This window comes from Anabrus simplex, chromosome 2 (assembly GCF_040414725.1).
Source record: "Anabrus simplex isolate iqAnaSimp1 chromosome 2, ASM4041472v1, whole genome shotgun sequence".
Classification (NCBI taxonomy): domain Eukaryota; kingdom Metazoa; phylum Arthropoda; class Insecta; order Orthoptera; family Tettigoniidae; genus Anabrus; species Anabrus simplex.
The window spans coordinates 163,262,502-163,281,838 of NC_090266.1; positions in this window are offsets into that span (position 1 = coordinate 163,262,502).

Sequence of the window (19,337 nt, forward strand, 5' to 3'; positions counted from 1 at the left end):
TATTAAGACGAACATAATGACACAGTCCCCAAGACAACGGGATAAAAATGACGAAGCTAAAATCCGCAGCCCAACCCAGGAACGAATCCCCATCCGAAACCTCTTAGCTGATCATTAAGACAAGGAGCCGGATGAAAATAGAGGTCCAGTTGTCATGAAAATTAATTCAGAGCAAAATATAAGGATAAAAATTTGGTGGGAACTACACGGTCTTTTCTGACAACATTGATACTGCTTGCGACTAAAAGGTCAAACATGTTTGTTATGGACCTTCTGTCTGGAACACATAACTTTCAGAGCAACAGCAGATTTTGTTAGGCAATTTTGCCGGGAGGACAAACGGATTCCTCATCCTGTAGAACAAAGCATTTCATTTAACAGCTCTTTGCTTGTGGTTTCTGAGATCTTGATATTATAGTTCTATTGTCCTGTACATTTCAAGTGATCGACGATCGATAATGAATCGTGGAGTAAACGGCTGCTCTCATATCAGATTCTATTATAGCTAATAGTTGTTAGTTCTCAGCAGGTAAGAAAAACCACTCTCTTTCGCGCATTTGTACCTCAGATGTCGCTGATTCTGAATTTTCTCATGTACAAACACTGACTTCTCAATATGATTGCAAACAAACTCGAGCAAGAAATTGGTATAAATTGGTAACAATTCTTAAAAATTAATGAGAATATAGGTTGATTATGGTACCTTGTATACATGAATTCTTGAATTAAAAAAAAGCAGGAATGAAACACGGTTATTTCAAAACAACTTGAAAGCTTTTCAGTCTGTGAAAACGGTACTGTAATTATAACATGTTTATTATTAACAAATAGAGACAAGTATGGTTTTAATTAATTCGGTTGTAATGATATTTTGGCTATAATGAACCAAAATAATTGGTCCCAATCCACTTGAATTAAAACAGAGTAAAATACGAATTTCCACTATTTATTTATTTATTTATTTATTTATTTATTTATTTATTTATTTATTTATTTATTTATTTATTTATTAAGTGGCGAAGTTAGGGCTCTTGGCCCTCTCTTACACTTAACCACTAGTCCTATAACTTATATATTAGGCCCCTTTAAGAAATCATCTTCGTCATCACAAGTTTCGATTACAGTGAACTCTCGATTTTGAGGAACAAGGGAAAAGTCATAATAACAGCAAGAATACAATATTCCTTAGCAGACAATCTTCTATAAACTTACAACGTAAAGACAGGCTCTCTACCTCAGATCTGGTTTCGGTAGGATTTAAACCGATTGAGAGTACAGGTTCTTATGAAAGACATCTGGGCGTACCTGAAAGGAAAATATTAAGATACATTTATGGGCCAATTGAAGAACATGAGGTGTAGAGGAAAAGATACAGCTTTGAACTTTATGAATTGTTTAATGAACCAGAATTTGTTACAGCCATAAAAGTCAGAAGGCTAGAATGGACTGGTCACTTAATGCATGTGAGCGACAGCAGATTGGTCAAGACGATCTTCAATGACATCCCAGAAGGAACTGGAAAGTTAGGTGAACTAAGCTGAGGTGGAAAGAATGTGTGAGGCAAGGCACATGAAGTTGGAGAAGGCTAGCTCTAAACAGAAAGTGACGGCAAAAATTATTTGAAGAAGGCAAGGGCCCACAAGGAGCTGTCAAGCTAATGATGACGATGATGATGATGAGAAAGAGAATGAGGAAAGTGAATTGGCAGTGCAAAATACACTGACTGACAGAGCAAATGCAACACAAAGAAGGAGTGGTCAGAACTTTATGCCAATTGCAGGGTAGACTGACGTCACTGAGGTATGCTCATGATGTGAAATGCGCCGCTGTGCTGCGCACGTAGCGAACGATAAATGGGACACGGCGTTGGCGAATGGCCCACTTCGTACCGTGATTTCTCAGCCGACAGTCATTGTAGAACGTGTTGTCGTGTGCCACAGGACACGTGTATAGCTAAGAATGCCAGGCCGCCGTCAACGGAGGCATTTCCAGCAGACAGACGACTTTACGAGGGGTATGGTGATCGGGCTGAGAAGGGCAGGTTGGTCGCTTCGTCAAATCGCAGCCGATACCCATAGGGATGTGTCCACGGTGCAGCGCCTGTGGCGAAGGTGGTTGGCGCAGGGACATGTGGCACGTGCGAGGGGTCCAGGCGCAGCCCGAGTGACGTCAGCACGCGAGGATCGGCGCATCCGCCGCCAAGCGGTGGCAGCCCCGCACGCCACGTCAACCGCCATTCTTCAGCATGTGCAAGACACCCTGGCTGTTCCAATATCGACCAGAACAATTTCCCGTCGATTGGTTGAAGGAGGCCTGCACTCCCGGCGTCCGCTCAGAAGACTACCATTGACTCCACAGCATAGACGTGCACGCCTGGCATGGTGCCGGGCTAGAGCGACTTGGATGAGGGAATGGCGGAACGTCGTGTTCTCCGATGAGTCCCGCTTCTGTTCTGTCAGTGATAGTCACCGCAGACGAGTGTGGCGTCGGCGTGGGGAAAGGTCAAATCCGGCAGTAACTGTGGAGCGCCCTACCGCTAGACAACGCGGCATCATGGTTTGGGGCGCTATTGCGTATGGTTCCACGTCACCTCTAGTGCGTATTCAAGGCACGTTAAATGCCCACCGCTACGTGCAGCATATGCTGCGGCCGGTGGCACTCCCGTACCTTCAGGGGCTGCCCAATGCTCTGTTTCAGCAGGATAATGCCCGCCCACACACTGCTCGCATCTCCCAACAGGCTCTACGAGGTGTACAGATGCTTCCGTGGCCAGCGTACTCTCCGGATCTCTCACCAATCGAACACGTGTGGGATCTCATTGGACGCCGTTTGCAAACTCTGCCCCAGCCTCGTACGGACGACCAACTGTGGCAAATGGTTGACAGAGAATGGAGAACCTTCCCTCAGGACACCATCCGCACTCTTATTGACTCTGTACCTCGACGTGTTTCTGCGTGCATCGCCGCTCGCGGTGGTCCTACATCCTACTGAGTCGATGCCGTGCGCATTGTGTAACCTGCATATCGGTTTGAAATAAACATCAATTATTCGTCCGTGCCGTCTCTGTTTTTTCCCCAACTTTCATCACTTTCGAACCACTCCTTCTTGGTGTTGCATTTGCTCTGTCAGTCAGTGTATGTTGGATTGTATATAACAAATAATACATGAATACAGAATGGTCGGAAACAACGTGAACCAGGTACATGAGCGTTGGTCATGTAATGAATAAATGAAAAATATAATTCGATACATCGCATTTTATCAGCTGCTGATGTTAGCAAATCACATCCCTTCGCGGGCGAATTCATATGGGCTTTGCGCGGCACTGTTGCTAAATGTCCACTTGACTTAAGAAGGCTCGAAAGCGATGGCAAGAAATCAGCATCAATACAAACACACCGTTGGTTTCAGCCAATGTCACCGTAGAGTGATCCTGTCAGCTCGGAGGTCTGTATTCAAATCTCTCCCCTGGCTAAGTTTTATTATTGTTGTTGTTGTTGTTTTGCAATTGGCTTTATGTCGCACCGACACAGATAGTGCTTATGGCGACGATGGGAAAGGAAGGAAGCGGCCGTGCCTTTAATTAATGTACAGCTCCAGCACTTACCTGGTGAGAAAATGGGAAACCACGGAAAACCATCTTCAGGGCTGCCGACAGTGGGGTTCAAACCCACTATCTCCCGGATGCAAGCTCACAGCTGCGCGCCAATAACCGCACGGCCAACTCACCCGGTATTAATTTTTATTCCGTAGCAAAAGATCTTAGAGGTCGACGCTAATTAGGAACTAATATTTAGAGGCCCCATGAAGAAAAGAAGAAGAAGTTTTATTCTTTGACTGGTGCTCTCATGCCGGTCTTACACCACGTGCAGATTTAGTAACACCGCCTTGCAAAATCCATGTGAATTCACTCGCGAAATGATTGATTGGCTAACTTCAGCAGTTGATAAAATGACAACGGTGAGAGATATAAAAAAATTCAAATTATTTATCACCATGATCAGCACTCTAAATGGCCGGTTTTGGTACACTACTGTTACCTTTGAGTTACCTAAATGCGCTTGTAACTTTAACTGCGCTGTTAACTTTAAGAGTTTCCAGAAACGTAAATCCAGATTTATAAGCCCTGGTAATAAACAGTACAGATACCTTCATGCTTAGTATCTCTCGTCCTCCAACAGATATATCTACACAAATGTTTTTAGGGTTAATTTGGTAATATATAGTTACTTTTACTAGCAGCAGTTTTCTATAATGGGAACTGCTTGACAAGAAAGTACACAGTCATTTCAATCAATCTGATTCAGCATGAAAAATAATCTCTCGCAATATGAATATACTAGCAATTAGCCGCGGCTTCGCTCGCGTGGATTTCGTAATTTGATCAAAGTAATCGTTCCTCGGCATTGTACTAAGACATTATCTGAAAAATCCTAAAGTATAAAAACTCACCCAAAAGTTGAGTTTCATTTACCCCAGAAATTCTTTTTAAACCATGTTTGTGGTATTACGTTTTAGGGTTAAGACGACTATGCGACATACTGTAGAACTGTACATGTGAGAAACAGTCTTCTCTCAAGTCGGAAAAATAAATACATGTTTCTTTATTTTTAAAGGAGATTGCAAATACCAATGTTCACATCTGTAACATCTTCAGTTTTTAAGATCTTAGTATCCTCATAAAAGTAATTCAACTATTTTTCACTCCTCATCACCCCCCCCCCCCCCCCGTTAAGTACCTTCTCCGAAAACAAAAAGGTATATGTTCCAGTATTTTTAAAGGACTTTCCAAATACCAAGTTTTTTTGTCTCTAACATGTTAAGTTTTTGACTTATAATGTAGATATGCCGGTACTCATTTTAAAAATTCACCCGCTTCTCCAATTCCTTTCAGCCCCTTAACTGGATTTTCCGGAAACAAAAGAAATTAGTGTTGCAATATTTTGAAAGGAGATTCCAAATACCAGTTTTCATGTCTGCACGTCTGTAAAACCTTCAGTTTCTTAGATAAATGTATACTCATAAAAACAATTCAACTTCTTCATCTTCACTTCTTTCCACCCCTCCCCCGTCTTAAGTGGTCTCTCCAAAAACAAAAAATACGTGTTTCTTTATTTTGAAAGGAAATTCAAAATACCAAATTTCACGTCTCTAACAGCTTCAGTTTTTAAGATAAAGGAACCTCGTAAATATATTTCAACTCCTTATTCACTTATTTTCAACCCCACGCCCTTTACGTCGACTTTCCGAAAGAAAAAACAAACGATTGTTTCTTTATTTTTAAAGGAGATTCCAAATACTAATTTTCACGTCTTTAACACCTTCATTTTTTGAGATATAAGTATCCTCATAAACGTAATTCAACTCCATTTTCACCCCTCCCCTTCTTACCTGTTAAGTTGATTCCCCTCCCCAAAAGTGCGTGTTTCTTTATTTTTAAAGGAGATTCCAAATACCAATTTCCACGTCTTTAACATCTTTAGTTTTTGAGATACAAGTATCCTCATACAAAGAATTCAACTAATTTTTCAATTCATTTACCCCCCTTAAGTGGATCTTCCGCAGACAAAAGAACACGTGTTTCTTTACTTTGAAGGAAGATTCCAAATACAAATGTTCAAGCCTCTACTATCTTCAGTTTTTGAGATATAAGTATACTCATAAAAATATTTCAAACCCTTATTCACCCCAGCCCGTTAAGTTCATCCCCCCTCCAAAAATGCGTGTTTCTTTATTTTTAAAGGAGATTCCAAATTAAAATTGTCACGTGTGTAACATCTTAGTTTTTAAGATATAAGTATCCTCATACAAAGAATTAAACTAATTCTTCAATTAATTCACCCCTTAAGTGGATTTACCAAAAACAAAAGATAACGTGTTTCTTTACATTGAAAGAAAATTCCAAATACAAATTTTCATGTCTGTAACATCTTCAGTTTTTTGAGATATAAGTATCCTCATGAAAAGAATTCAACTCCATTTCACTCCACCCCCACCCCGTTAAGTTGGTTTCACCCCACCAAAAAAATGCGTGTTTCTTTATTTTTCCAGGAGATTCCAAATACCAATTTCCACGTCTGTAAACTTCAGTTTTGAGATATAAGTTTCTTCAGAAAAAGAATACAATTTGTTTCACTTCTTTTCACACTCCCCATTTAAGTGAATTTTCCGAAAATAAACAGTACCCGTTTCTTTAAAAGAACTTGCAAATGCGAATATCACGTCTGTAACATCTTCAGTTTTTGAGATATATGTATCCTCGTAAAAGGAATTCATCTCCGTTTTCATCCCCCCTTACCAAATTGATTCCCTCCCACCTCCAAATGCGTGTTTCTTTATTTTTAAAGGAAATTCCAAATACCAGTTTTTACGTTTGTAACATCTTTAAGTTTTTTGTATATGTATTCATACAAATAATTCCACTAGTTTTTCATTCTTTCACACCCCCCCCGTTAAGTGTTTTTCCGAAAACAAGAAAATACGTGCTTCTTTATTTTTTAAGGAGATTCCAAATACCAACTTTCACATCTGTAACATGTTAAGTTTTTGAGATATACTGTAGATATGCGCATTTTAAAAATTCACCCCTTTTTTCAGTTCCCTTTATGTAGATTTTCGGAAAAAATATTTATATCTTTACTTTTACTGGAAATTCCAAATGCCAGTTTTCAAATCTGTAATATGTTACATGTGTGAGATAATTTGCAGATATAGTCGTTTTAAAAATTCACCCCGTTTGTCACTCCTATTCACCCCTTATTCATCGGATTATCCAAAAAACACAAAAATACGCGTTTTTTATTTTCAAAGAAGATTCCAAATACCAATTTTCATGTCTGTAACATCTTGAGTTTTTGAGATATAAGTCTCCTCATAAAAGGTGTTCAACACATTTCCCCCCATCTTTCAGACCCCTTAATGGGATTTTCCGAAAACAAAAAATACATGTTTCTTTATTTTTAAGGATATTCCAAATACCAATTTTTACGTATGTAAACTTTGAAGTTTTTGAGATATAGATATCCTCATTTTAAATATTCACCCCCCTTTTTCAGTAGTTTTGGCTCGGCGATGATGAATCAGTTATTCAGGACATGGTATTTTATATATATAGATGTACGATCTAATAATGCAAAAATAAGTTATATTTCCCCTTCTTTCTTATTCACAGTACGCAGACATCGTATTAAATTTCACCTTGATCGTTGTCAGTAAAATTATACAATTACACCGCAATTACCAAACAGATCACTTTTCACTGATCCAGAACACAAGCGTAAACAAAAATAGTAATAATATAAATGAAAAACGTGCACGTAATTTCACCTGATCAGATGCCAAAATCTTCAGGAATTCCATTTTTTCCGGGTTTTCATGGCACAACTTGAACAACACGAAAGCGTTACAAACTGCAAACTCCAATAGCCAAAAGAAAATAGCCATACCGCAACAGTTTTCATTAGTACTTCCCTAATGAACTCCTCGAACTGAGGATTTATAGTTCTTAAAAACTGCAACCGACTAGTCATTTGAGATGTTTTACTTACACTCACCACGCAACATGCATTGCCAGTAATACTCTCGTAACTGCTGACGTGAAGTCCACTTGAGAATTTCAATTGAACGTAGCGAGCTAACCCTTACCCAGGGTGTGAAGTGTGTTGACACAGATAAGAAGGTAACATAAACTACAGCTCCCTGCAAGAATATTAATTAAAGAAGTCCAGATGTTTGATGTTTTTTTTTGGGGGGGGGGGGGAGTCTATGTGACCTCACGTCAACGGTTAAACGATATAATAACATTTTTAAATAGCAACGAAAAATCGGTTTTTATTATTATTAAATGAATACAGGTACCTAAGATATTTAGTACAAATATAAATATTAATGGTAAATACTCCATATTATCAGATTGGATGTTCACTAACTGGTTTTTTTTTTTTTTTTTTGCTTAACGTCGCACCGACACAGATATGTCTTATGGCGACGATGGGATAGGAAAGGCCTAGGAAGTGGAAGGAAGCGGCCGTGGCCTTAATTATGGTACAGCCCCGGCATTTGCCTGGTGTGAAAATGGGAAACCACGGAAAACCATCTTCAGGGCTGCCGACAGTGGGGCTCGAACCCACTATCTCCCAATTACTGGATACTGGCCGCACTTAAGCGACTGCAGCTATCGAGCTCGGTCACTAACTGTTGGTGGGACTCATGATTCAAAGCCTGATGGAAGAGATCTTAACATTATAGCTGCACTGAAAGATCAAAATCAGCCTGATGAAAATCCGTTTGATTCGAGTTCTATTTTATTTGACCATTCATTTCCCGTATTGGAAGATATATCTACAGTGGAGGCGTCATGCTCCGAGGAGACTGTAACCAAAACAGCTGGGACAGATGACACCATACAACTGGAATCACTGACTAAAGCCAGTGATAACGTGGAAGTAAACGCACTGACCGAAATATTGTCGACTCCAGTACACCCAAGCACGTTAAAACTACAATACTACTGTAAATATATTCAGTTCATTATCACTTACTAATGTTTACAAAACTAGTAGGAAACAATATGGAGTGGCACTTCATATCGGTATTTGTTGAAATCAGTTCTAACATAGAGGTAACTACAGCACTAGCTGCATTTGCCAGTCCTTGCGCAGATAACTGTGAAGACGCCGATAATTGTTGTTTCGGAAACCCATTTTAAACGAATCACCATGTTAAGTCACTGATAGCTACGCATCTACAGATAACTGTCATTCCAGAAACCGACCATAACTCATATGTCCACATTGCTTCTGATCACTCTGTATATCGGCAAGGAAGGTATTATTGCCATTTTCGCCTTATTTTTGAAACTGAAGGAGTTGATTGGAATAAATTCACAGCAATGAGATAACCAATATAAACCTCTAGACACCAGATACACTGGCATTGGGAAAGTGACGGCTACATCATAGTTAATAATATTGTCCTTTACAATTAGCTTTACGCCACACCGACACAGTAAGATCTTATGGCGACGATGGGATAAGCGGGCGTGGACTTAATTAAGGTACAGCCCCAACATCTTGCTTGAGTGACAATGGGAAACCACGGAAAACCATATTCAGGGCTGCCGACACTGGGGATTGAACCCACTATCTCCCGAATGCAAGCTCAATGCTGCGCGACCCTAACCGTACGGCCAACTCGCTCGGTAATATTGTTCTCTTTACTCTTATGAACTAGATCTAGACATTTACTAGCCATATATAACTGTATACCCTTATCAAAATTACAGTTTTCTGTTCAAAGCTGTGGATGAAGGAAGAAATCTAGGTAAAAATGGAGTACAATTGCCGGAATGAATTGCGTTAGATATAAGTTACTGATAATTCGATGAGTTTGGCAACGCAGTTGGTAATGATACACAAATGATCAGTGTCTATATTTAGGAACTTCTGGTACAAGGCTTAATTGAATGTAAATTTATGAACTAGGCAACTCAAGAAACCAATGTACCACACACAGTACTGAAAACAATTAACTGTTAATCATTTAAGAGGATAAATGCATAAATGAAAAATATTACTAACATCAACAGAGAGTTTCCTGTTTTCTATCTTAATCCTGCAATACCCAGGTTAATTACACTCCATAAAACATAATATACTATAAGCTCACGTAACGTTTTATTTTCAACTTGTAGGTATTCTTTCTTGTTTCATTTTTGGCATAATTTATCCCGTTATTATAACGATGGGCAATATATTGCATTGGAATAGATGATGTGTTATAGGGGTTCAAGTTATTACCTTCTCTATTATTATCCAGTGCGACACATCTGCCACAGATTCGTAAACTAAATCTGATGCACTTTTTATAACCTCGCTCTTAGATAATTCCCAACAAATTTTTAGATGTCAGGCTACACATATCATTAGAAATGTGAGTTATTTCCGTATTAAAATAAAAAATCTAAATTGTTGCAAGATTTACTCACAGTACTATGGAGATAAAAGAGGATAATAATAATAATAATATAATAATAATAATAATAATAATAATAATAATAATAATAATAATAATAATAATAATAATAATGGCGTATGGCTTTTAGTGCCGGGAGCGTCCGAGGACAAGTTCGGCTCGCCAGATGCAGGTCTTTCGATTTGACTCCCGTAGGCAACCTGCGCGTCGTGATGAGGATGAAATGATGATAAAGACCTCACATACATCCAGACCCCGTGCCAGCGAAAAAAACCAATTATGGTTAAAATTCCCGACCCTGCCGGGAATCGAACCCGGGACCCCTGTGACCAAAGGCCTGCACGCTAACCATTTAGCCATAGAGCCGGACATAAAAGAGGATTAACAAAAGTAACTGAACATTTAAACTGGTTGATAATTTTCGTAAGTTTTTCATGCACTTTGATATATATTCTTTCAGTGTTCCTTATGTTAACATATCACCGATGCACCTGCGAAAACCACTTTGTGATAATATTTTTGAAAAAAATACCCACCCGCAGCCCATTCATTATGAAGATTGAGAATTCCTTAACAATATTAGCACAATATTGAACCTCAGATGACCGGGGGAGTTGGCCGTGCGCGTAGAGGCGCGCGGCTGTGAGCTTGCATCAGGGAGATAGTAGGTTCGAATCCCACTATCGGCAGCCCTGAAGATGGTTTTCCGTGGTTTCCCATTTTCACACCAGGCAAATGCTGGGGCTGTACCTTAATGAAGGCCACGGCCGCTTCCTTCCAACTCCTAGGCCTTTCCTATCCCATCGTCGCCATAAGACCTGTCTGTGTCGGTGCGATGTAAAGCACCTAGCAAAATAAAAATGTAGATGACAGAACTTTACCGGCCAAAGTGCTAAGCTAAAATATTTCACATAGTAGTTTTTGCAGATGCAATGACGATATAACAATTAATATTAATTAATATTTAATATAATATAGTGTACGTACATGTTTACGAGAAGAAAAATAATGCATTTCTATTCTAACGTATATTACAAATAAGTCTGCCGGGCTGAGTGGCTCAGACGGTTGAGTCGCTGATCTTACCTGGCTCAGTCCGGTGGTATCTGAAGGTGCTCGAATACGTCAGCCTCATGTCAGTACATTTACTAGCACGTAAAAGAACTCCTGCGGGATTAAATTCTGGCACCTCGGCGTCTCCTAAAAGCGTAATAGTAGTTAGTGGGATGTTAAAAAGCAAATAACATTGTTATAAATATGTCACGCAGACCATTGGTAGAAGCACGTTAGACATTCGAAGAGTAATAATTAATTTCGTGTGGCTATTTCTAGCCGAGTGCAGCCTTTGTAAGGCAGACCCTCTGATGAGGGTGGGCGGCATCTGCCATTCGTAGGTAACTGCGTGTTATTATGGTGGAGGATTGTGTTGTGTGTGGTGTGCGAGTTGCAGGAATGTTGGGGACAGCACAAACACCCTGCCTCCGGGCCATTGGAATTAACCAATGGAGGTTAAAATCCCCGACCCGGCTGGGAATCGAACCCGGGACCCTCTGAACCGAAGGGCAGTACGCTGACCATTCAGCCAACGAGTCGGACATTCAAAGAGTAGAAACTACAGTTTCGAAAATCGAGGGTTTTCATTTCGTGACATGTCACATCTAAGTTGCTTGGCTCTTACTGTATTCAGCCTTTACTTACACCTGTCTGGCCATTCGATTTCTGAAATAATAAACCCTCCTATGAAAGTGGCAGTAAGGTACAGGAAAGTTTGTTCCGGCGGAAGTTTGCTGACACTTTTACTCATATCGTTCTTATGTCTCCTCTTTTCTTGTTTATTTAAGATTTGTTGAGCTTACCTCTGAGTTCTGAGAAGCGCAAGAGTGCCGTCAAAGAGACGTTCCAGGAACCTGTGTGTACATCACACACCCCGGCATTTGTTTTCCTAGCTCACGCCATTAACACACATTCCACTTGAAGTTTAAGCTGCACAAGTCAGTCTGTGTCCACCACGCATTGCTCATCCCACACGTCACTGCTAATACTAAAAGATAGTGCCAAGTAATTACTCCCTTAGTTTATCACCAATTTTCAGACTCAAGAAGTTGTCGATCTAAAGCCAGCAACTCAGCAAACACAGCTGTTTACATCTTGAATGGGCAAGTGCGATCGCACCCGTCTAGAAAATCTCGAAGGATTCGGGTACGAGTCTCAGAACCATTCTTCAATTTGTAGTTACATTGACACTTCAGCGGAGTAGTATGCTACCACATTTCTCTTTTTTTTTTTTTTTTTTTTGCTAGGGGATTTACGTCGCACCGACACAGATAGGTCTTATGGCGACGATGGGATAGGAAAGGCCTAGGAGTTGGAAGGAAGAGGCCGTGGCCTTAATTAAGGTACAGCCCCAGCATTTGCCTGGTGTGAAAATGGGAAACCACGGAAAACCATCTTCAGGGCTGCCGATAGTGGGATTCGAACCTACTATCTCCCGGATGCAAGCTCACAGCCGCGCGCCTCTACGCGCACGGCCAACTCGCCCGGTCATTTCTCTTTTTAACATAGATTTACATTCCTCGACAATGGGTACATGGAAAGAAAAAAATTAAGATACTTTTCGTGTTTGGGTAGAAAGCGTATATTGCCGACAGTATTCAAATTACAGTTATGTTTAATGTACCGAGCTCGATAGCTGCAGTCGCTTAAGTGCGGCCAGTATCCAGTAATCGGGAGTTAGTGGGTTCGAGTCCCACTGTCGAAAGCCTTGAGCATGGTTTTCCGTGGTTTCCCATTTTCACACCAGGCAAATGCCGGGGCTGTACCATAATTAAGGCCACGGCCGCTTCCTTCCAACTCCTAGGCCTTTCCTATCCCATCGTCGCCATAAGACCTATCTGTGTCAGTGCGACGTAGCGCAAATAGCAAAAAAAAAATGTTTAATGTCTCAATTGACAGATAAACGCGGAGGCTACCTGTTACAAAAAATGTCGAAAATCTAAAACGCAGTTTTTTATGAGATAGCACTTCAAAATAAGGCAAAATATGTGCTAAATATTTGACGCCACAACCGTACTGTGTTATAAGATGGCACTGTATTGACTCGCGCCGAGCAACTACCCCAGCACATTGGGCAATTCATTTATGCATCTTACTTTTATTCGTAATATTGTGAGCCTCCATGGCTCAGGCGGCAGCGCGCCGGCATCTCACAGCTGGGTTCCGTGGTTCAAATCCCGGGCACTCCATGTGAGATTTGTGCTGGACAAAGCGGAGGCAGGGCAGGTTTTTCTCCGGGTACACCGGTTTTCCCTGTCATATTTCATTCTAGCAACACTCACCAATATCGGACTTCGGTAGCCGGCAAAATTTCTATCCTCGCCGCTAGATGGGAGCTTCATTCATTCCAATCCTGACCCGGTCGTGTGACTGGAAACAGGCTGTGGATTTATGATACAAATTTTTACTCGTAAAATTACTCCCGAACTCTTAAATTATGTCACTTATTTCTCATATTACAGACCCATTTTACACCGAGTTATATTGAATAACACTCATTATTCATACAATATTTGTCTTATTTCTAATAAGTAAGCCTACGAAACCTTCATAACCCTGCGGCCGAGTCAATAGTGACAGCCTACCGCCAATTATTTTCCATTGAGCACGGGTTTCCCTTGAGAATCGGTCAATACCTTTAATTGAGAGGTCGAAAATCGTTACTCCAGTTTGAGTGATTTTGAGGTTCTGGTGTCGTAAAAATTGTTAGAAGGAAATATATTTTAAGGTATTAAGTACTAACTCCAATCTGTTTTCACATCCATTATAGGTAGTAAAATGGAAGACGAAAACCCCACATCAATTATTACTATTATTATTATTATTATTATTATTATTATTATTATTATTATTATTATTTAATCAGTGTACCATCCCGGGTAAGTTGTTTTTCGTTCGGACTCAGCGAGTGATCCCACCTCTACCGCTTCAAGGGCAGTGTCCTGGAGCGTGAGACATTTTGTCCGGGATACAACTATGAGGGAGGACCAATACCTCGACCAGGCGGCCTCACCTGCTGTGCTGAACAGGGGCCTGATGGAGGGATGAGAAGATTGGAAGGGATAGGCTAAGAAGTGGGAACGAAGCGGCCGTGGCCTTAAGTTAGGTACCACCCCGGCATTTGACTGGATAAGACGTGAGAAACCAAGGAAAACCATTTCGAGGATGGCTGAGGCGGGAATCGAACTCCCTCTACTCAGTTGACTTCCCGAGTCTGAGTGGACCCCGTTCCAGTCGTCGTACCACTTTTCAAATTTCATAGTAGAGCCAGGAATCAAACCTGAGCCTCCGGAGGTGGCAGCTAATCACACTAACCACTACACCATAGAGGCGGCCTTCATTTTAATATACTATTCATTATCTTCTCTCCTGAAAAGTATGGAAATTGCAAGTTACCATTTTTGAACTTTTGGCCTCTGAGGTACAGACATAATAATAATAATAATAATAATAATAATAATAATAATAATAATAATAATAATAATAATAATAATAATAATAATAATAATAATAATAATCTGAGCAAACTGAATCACTAAAGTGCTACTTCAAACATAAATCAGAAACCTCTGCCCTATACAGGTTATGTCAGAAAAAGGTTTGACACCCCTCGATCTAAGTACCCCGACTTCACTTAAATTTCGGTCTAAGATAGTTCTATGTAAAAGGAAACCTCTTCATGGACGGTATCCTAATGTGTTACTTCAGCCATACATCGACAAACAAGCGTCGCATAAATGGCTGACACACTCAGATATATATCCAGGGCTTCATGTTCGCCAAAGAACTTCAGAAAGCATATACTGCATGATCCGTCTGTCTGTGTAGGTCAGTGCTGACGATGTCTGGCTCCATGGCTAAATGGTTAGCGTGCTGACCTTTGATCACAGGGGTCCCTTCGTTTCCCGGCAGGGTCGGGAATTTTAACCATAATTGGTTAATTCCCCCGGCACGGTGACTGGGTGTATGTGTCGTCTTCATTATCACTTCCTCTTCATCACGACGCGCAGGTCGCTTACGGGTGTCAAATCAAAAGACCTGCACCAGGCCCCTCCGGAGGCCACGCGCCATTATTATTATTATTATTATTATTATTATTATTATTATTATTATTATTATTATTAGTGCCGAAAATGTAATACATCTCCAGAAACCATCCAGCACATAATCTTAGGTTGTCGATTGATGGCACATACAGACTACAAATACAGACATGATCATATTGCGAAAATTATTCATCAGAAATTAGCCCGACAAAATAACCTAATTCGTTGTACTACAGCATATTGGAAGTACAAACCACAATCAGTCTTGGAGAATGAAAGTAACAAATTTTACTGGGATAAAAGTATCATCGCTGATAAAAATATTACCTGTAACAGACGAGATATAACTTTTGTTGATAAAAACAAGAAAAACTGCTTCATAATTGGCATAGCCTGCCCTAATCCTCACAACCTTCAATCAACACAAACAGAGAAAAAAATGAAATGTCGTATGGCCGGGATATCCCAGGACGGGTTCGGCTCGCCAGGTGCAGGAGACCTGCGCGTCGTGATGAGGATGAAATGATGATGAAGACAACAGATACACCCAGCCCCCGGGCCATTGGAATCAACCAATTAAGGTTAAGATCCCCGACCCGGCCGGGAATCGAACCCGGGACCCTCTGAACCGAAGGCCAGTACGCTGACCGTTCAGCCAACGAGTCGGACACAAACAGAGAAGATATCCAAACACACATTCTGCCCACAGAAATTAAAGCCATGTGGAAACTCAACAATGTTATTATCGTTCCAGGTGATTGGATGTAATGGTATTATACCAAAGGCACTACACAGGATCAATGAAGTACTTAATCTCCACCCTCTCACATACAGATCATTACAAAAATTAGCAATAATTCTAGCCACTTGGCATATAGTAAGGACATTTATTGGCATGAACCATCCACCATATACAGAGGACTAATGAAAATTGTCTACTAATATCTGTCAAATGTATTTTTCAATACTGTATGTACAGTAAGAATATATGTATGGATCATATGTGCGTATGAACTGAATAGTACTTATTCCGTACATTGTACCGAAGAAGTACATAAACCCAATTGTAAAATTGTGAATTATAATAATAATAATAATAATAATAATAATAATAATAATAATAATAATAATAATAATAACGGTTCTCCGTTTTACTAACTACTTTTACGGTTTTTGGAAACTCTGAAGCACCGATCAGTTTTGCCCTGCAGAGTTCTTGTATGTGTCAATATATCTGTCGGCAGTGGACTAGCATATTTGAACATTTTCAAGAAACATCATTCAGAACCGGGATCGAGCCCCACAGTCTGGGGTCAGGAGCCATGCCCTCTTCCATCTGAGGCCTCCAGCCCCGCTTACTGTATTGTTGGGATCTTCTGAGATACAATAAACTGTATTATGTGCCCTTTAATGTCTTAGTTCCCGTCAGGCTAATGCCGAAATTGAACTAAGTGCAACATGGCACACTATACAACCGGGCGCTCCAAACTGGTCATTACACACAATGGAATAAAAATATATTTCCTATTCACTGCTTTACATGTTCTTAGGAAACATAAATTACTCACAACAATTACAGGAATTCGTGTGCGGCCACTTGGCTGAATGATCATTGTGCTCTTCTTTGGTTCATGGCACCCGGGTTCGATTCCTGTACAGGCAGATGGCTTTTAACCACGCATGGCTCTGGTACAGAGTATTTGTTTGTCTTAAAACACACCTTTTCACCTACCACTCTACAAACCACCACAGAAACAGGCAATAGTGAATACATCCCTCGACACAGGATTGGCGATAGGAAGGGCATCCGGCCGTAAAACATGACTGAATACACACGACTGTCAACTCGAGATAATTGGGAAAAAAAAGGCTAGAAGAGAAAAAGAAGAATGTCAAGAATTCACATTTGAAATAAACAAGAACTGATATCTGGTCATAACTTGTAGCTTTACACACGCTGTTTTCTGCCAACATTCTTGCTTTTCATAATGGTTCGAAGAACTGGAAATCACTTCGCACTCATGAAAACCGCTCTAAATCCCTTAGACGCTGCACAGCGTCACGGTATGTTTTCACACTTGAATTCTCACAAGTTACTTCCACCTCTTTGTCGTAATTTCCGTGATCCTGCTCATTAATTTCAGCCCTCTGGTGATTTTCAATAAACTAATTCGAGTCACAAAAATCAGCCTTTGTTGCAACATTGACATCAATAGCGTAATCTTCTACTTCAGTGCTTGTGAAATTACCCTAGTTGAGAACAACCAGTAAGTCACTCGTGGTGACGTAAATTACTTCCAAGAGGGCTATTTGCAAATTGCCTCATATTTACTAAGGATGTACGTTAATTGTCTCCTATTTGTTTAGGACGTCGAATCTTAAAATACGCCAATGAGTTTATCTCACACGGTCTACTTGTTCATTCGCTGAGGATTTCGAGAATAAGATAATTCACCGACTACATTCTGGACACCTACAGTCGGAAATCGCCAGCTTTCCTCTTGTGATGTGTGTAGAACAATAATCATCAAGTAGGCGCAACACCAACTTCTGCGAATCAATCCATAGAGAACTTTAATATTTTCAATGCTAGTCATTCAAATATTTCTATCTCATCATCATCATCATCTGTTTACCCTCCAGGATCGGCTTTTCCCTCGGACACAGCGAGGGATCTCACCTCTACCGCCTCAAGGGCAGTGTCCTGGAGCTTCAGACTCTTGGTCGGGGATACAACTGGGGAGAATGACCAGTACCTCGCCCAGGCGGCCTCACCTGCTATGGTGAACAGGGGCCTTGTGGAGGGATGGGAAGATTGGAAGGGATAGGCAAGGAAGAGGGAAGGAAGCGGCCGTGGCCTTATGTTAGGTACCATCCCGGCATTCGCCTGGAGGAGAAGTGGGAAACCACGGAAAACCACTTCGAGGATGGCTGAGGTGGGAATCGAACCCACCTCTACTCAGTTGACCTCCCGAGGCTGAGTGGACCCCGTTCCAGCCCTCATACCACTTTTCAAATTTCGTGGCAGAGCCGGGAATCGAACCCGGGCCTCCGGGGTTGGCAGCTAATCACGCTAACCACTACACCACAGAGGCGGACATATTTCTATCTTCAAAAGGAAATACATCATTTTTGAGCAAAGAATTATTTTTACAAAATAAAATACTTGCACTTTAGCAGGAACAGATTGATTGGCTTGTGCTAGGAAGGGCTGTTTAATTCCCGGCTGTTTCAGGAAGTCAGTATTTAATACGTTAAACACGTTTTAAGATTTTAGACAAGTGCTTCTAAGCCTATATTACTGTTAGCTCTAAGTCGTCAAGTGAGATGGAAAATACGGTTACAATAGCGCATTTGTAAACAGGTAGCACGTTCACTCTCCCATAAAAATAGGGGACAATTTACGTGCCATAGCTCATGTACACGGGAGGCAATTTACGTACCGTAGTTAAAGTAAAGAGGCGGAAATTTATGTACCGTAGCTCATGTACACAGGAGGCAATTTACGTACGGTAGCTCATGCAAACAGCAGGCAATTTACGTACTGTAGCTCATGCAAACAGGAGGCAATTTACGTACTGTAGCTCATGCAAACAGGAGCCAATTTACGTACTGTAGCTCATGCAAACAGGAGGCAATTTACGTACGGTAGCTCGTGTAAACAGGAGGCAATTTACGTACGGTAGCTCATGCAAACAGGAGGCAATTTACGTACGGTAGCTCATGCAAACAGCAGGCAATTTACGTACCGTAGTTAAAGTAAAGAGGCGGAAATTTATGTACCGTAGCTCATGTAAACAGGAGGCAATTTACGTACGGTAGCTCATGCAAACAGGAGGCAATTTACGTACGGTAGCTCATGCAAACAGCAGGCAATTCACGTACTGTAGCTCATGCAAACAGCAGGCAATTTACGTACTGTAGCTCATGCAAACAGGAGGCAATTTACGTACCGTAGTTAAAGTAAAGAGGCGGAAATTTATGTACCGTAGCTCATGTAAACAGGAGGCAATTTACGTACGGTAGCTCATGCAAACAGGAGGCAATTTACGTACCGTAGTTAAAGTAAAGGGGCGGAAATTTATGTACCGTAGCTCATGTAAACAGGAGGCAATTTACGTACGGTAGCTCATGCAAACAGCAGGCAATTTACGTACTGTAGCTCATGCAAACAGGAGGCAATTTACGTACTGTAGCTCGTGTAAACAGGAGGCAATTTACGTACGGTAGCTCATGCAAACAGGAGGCAATTTACGTACTGTAGCT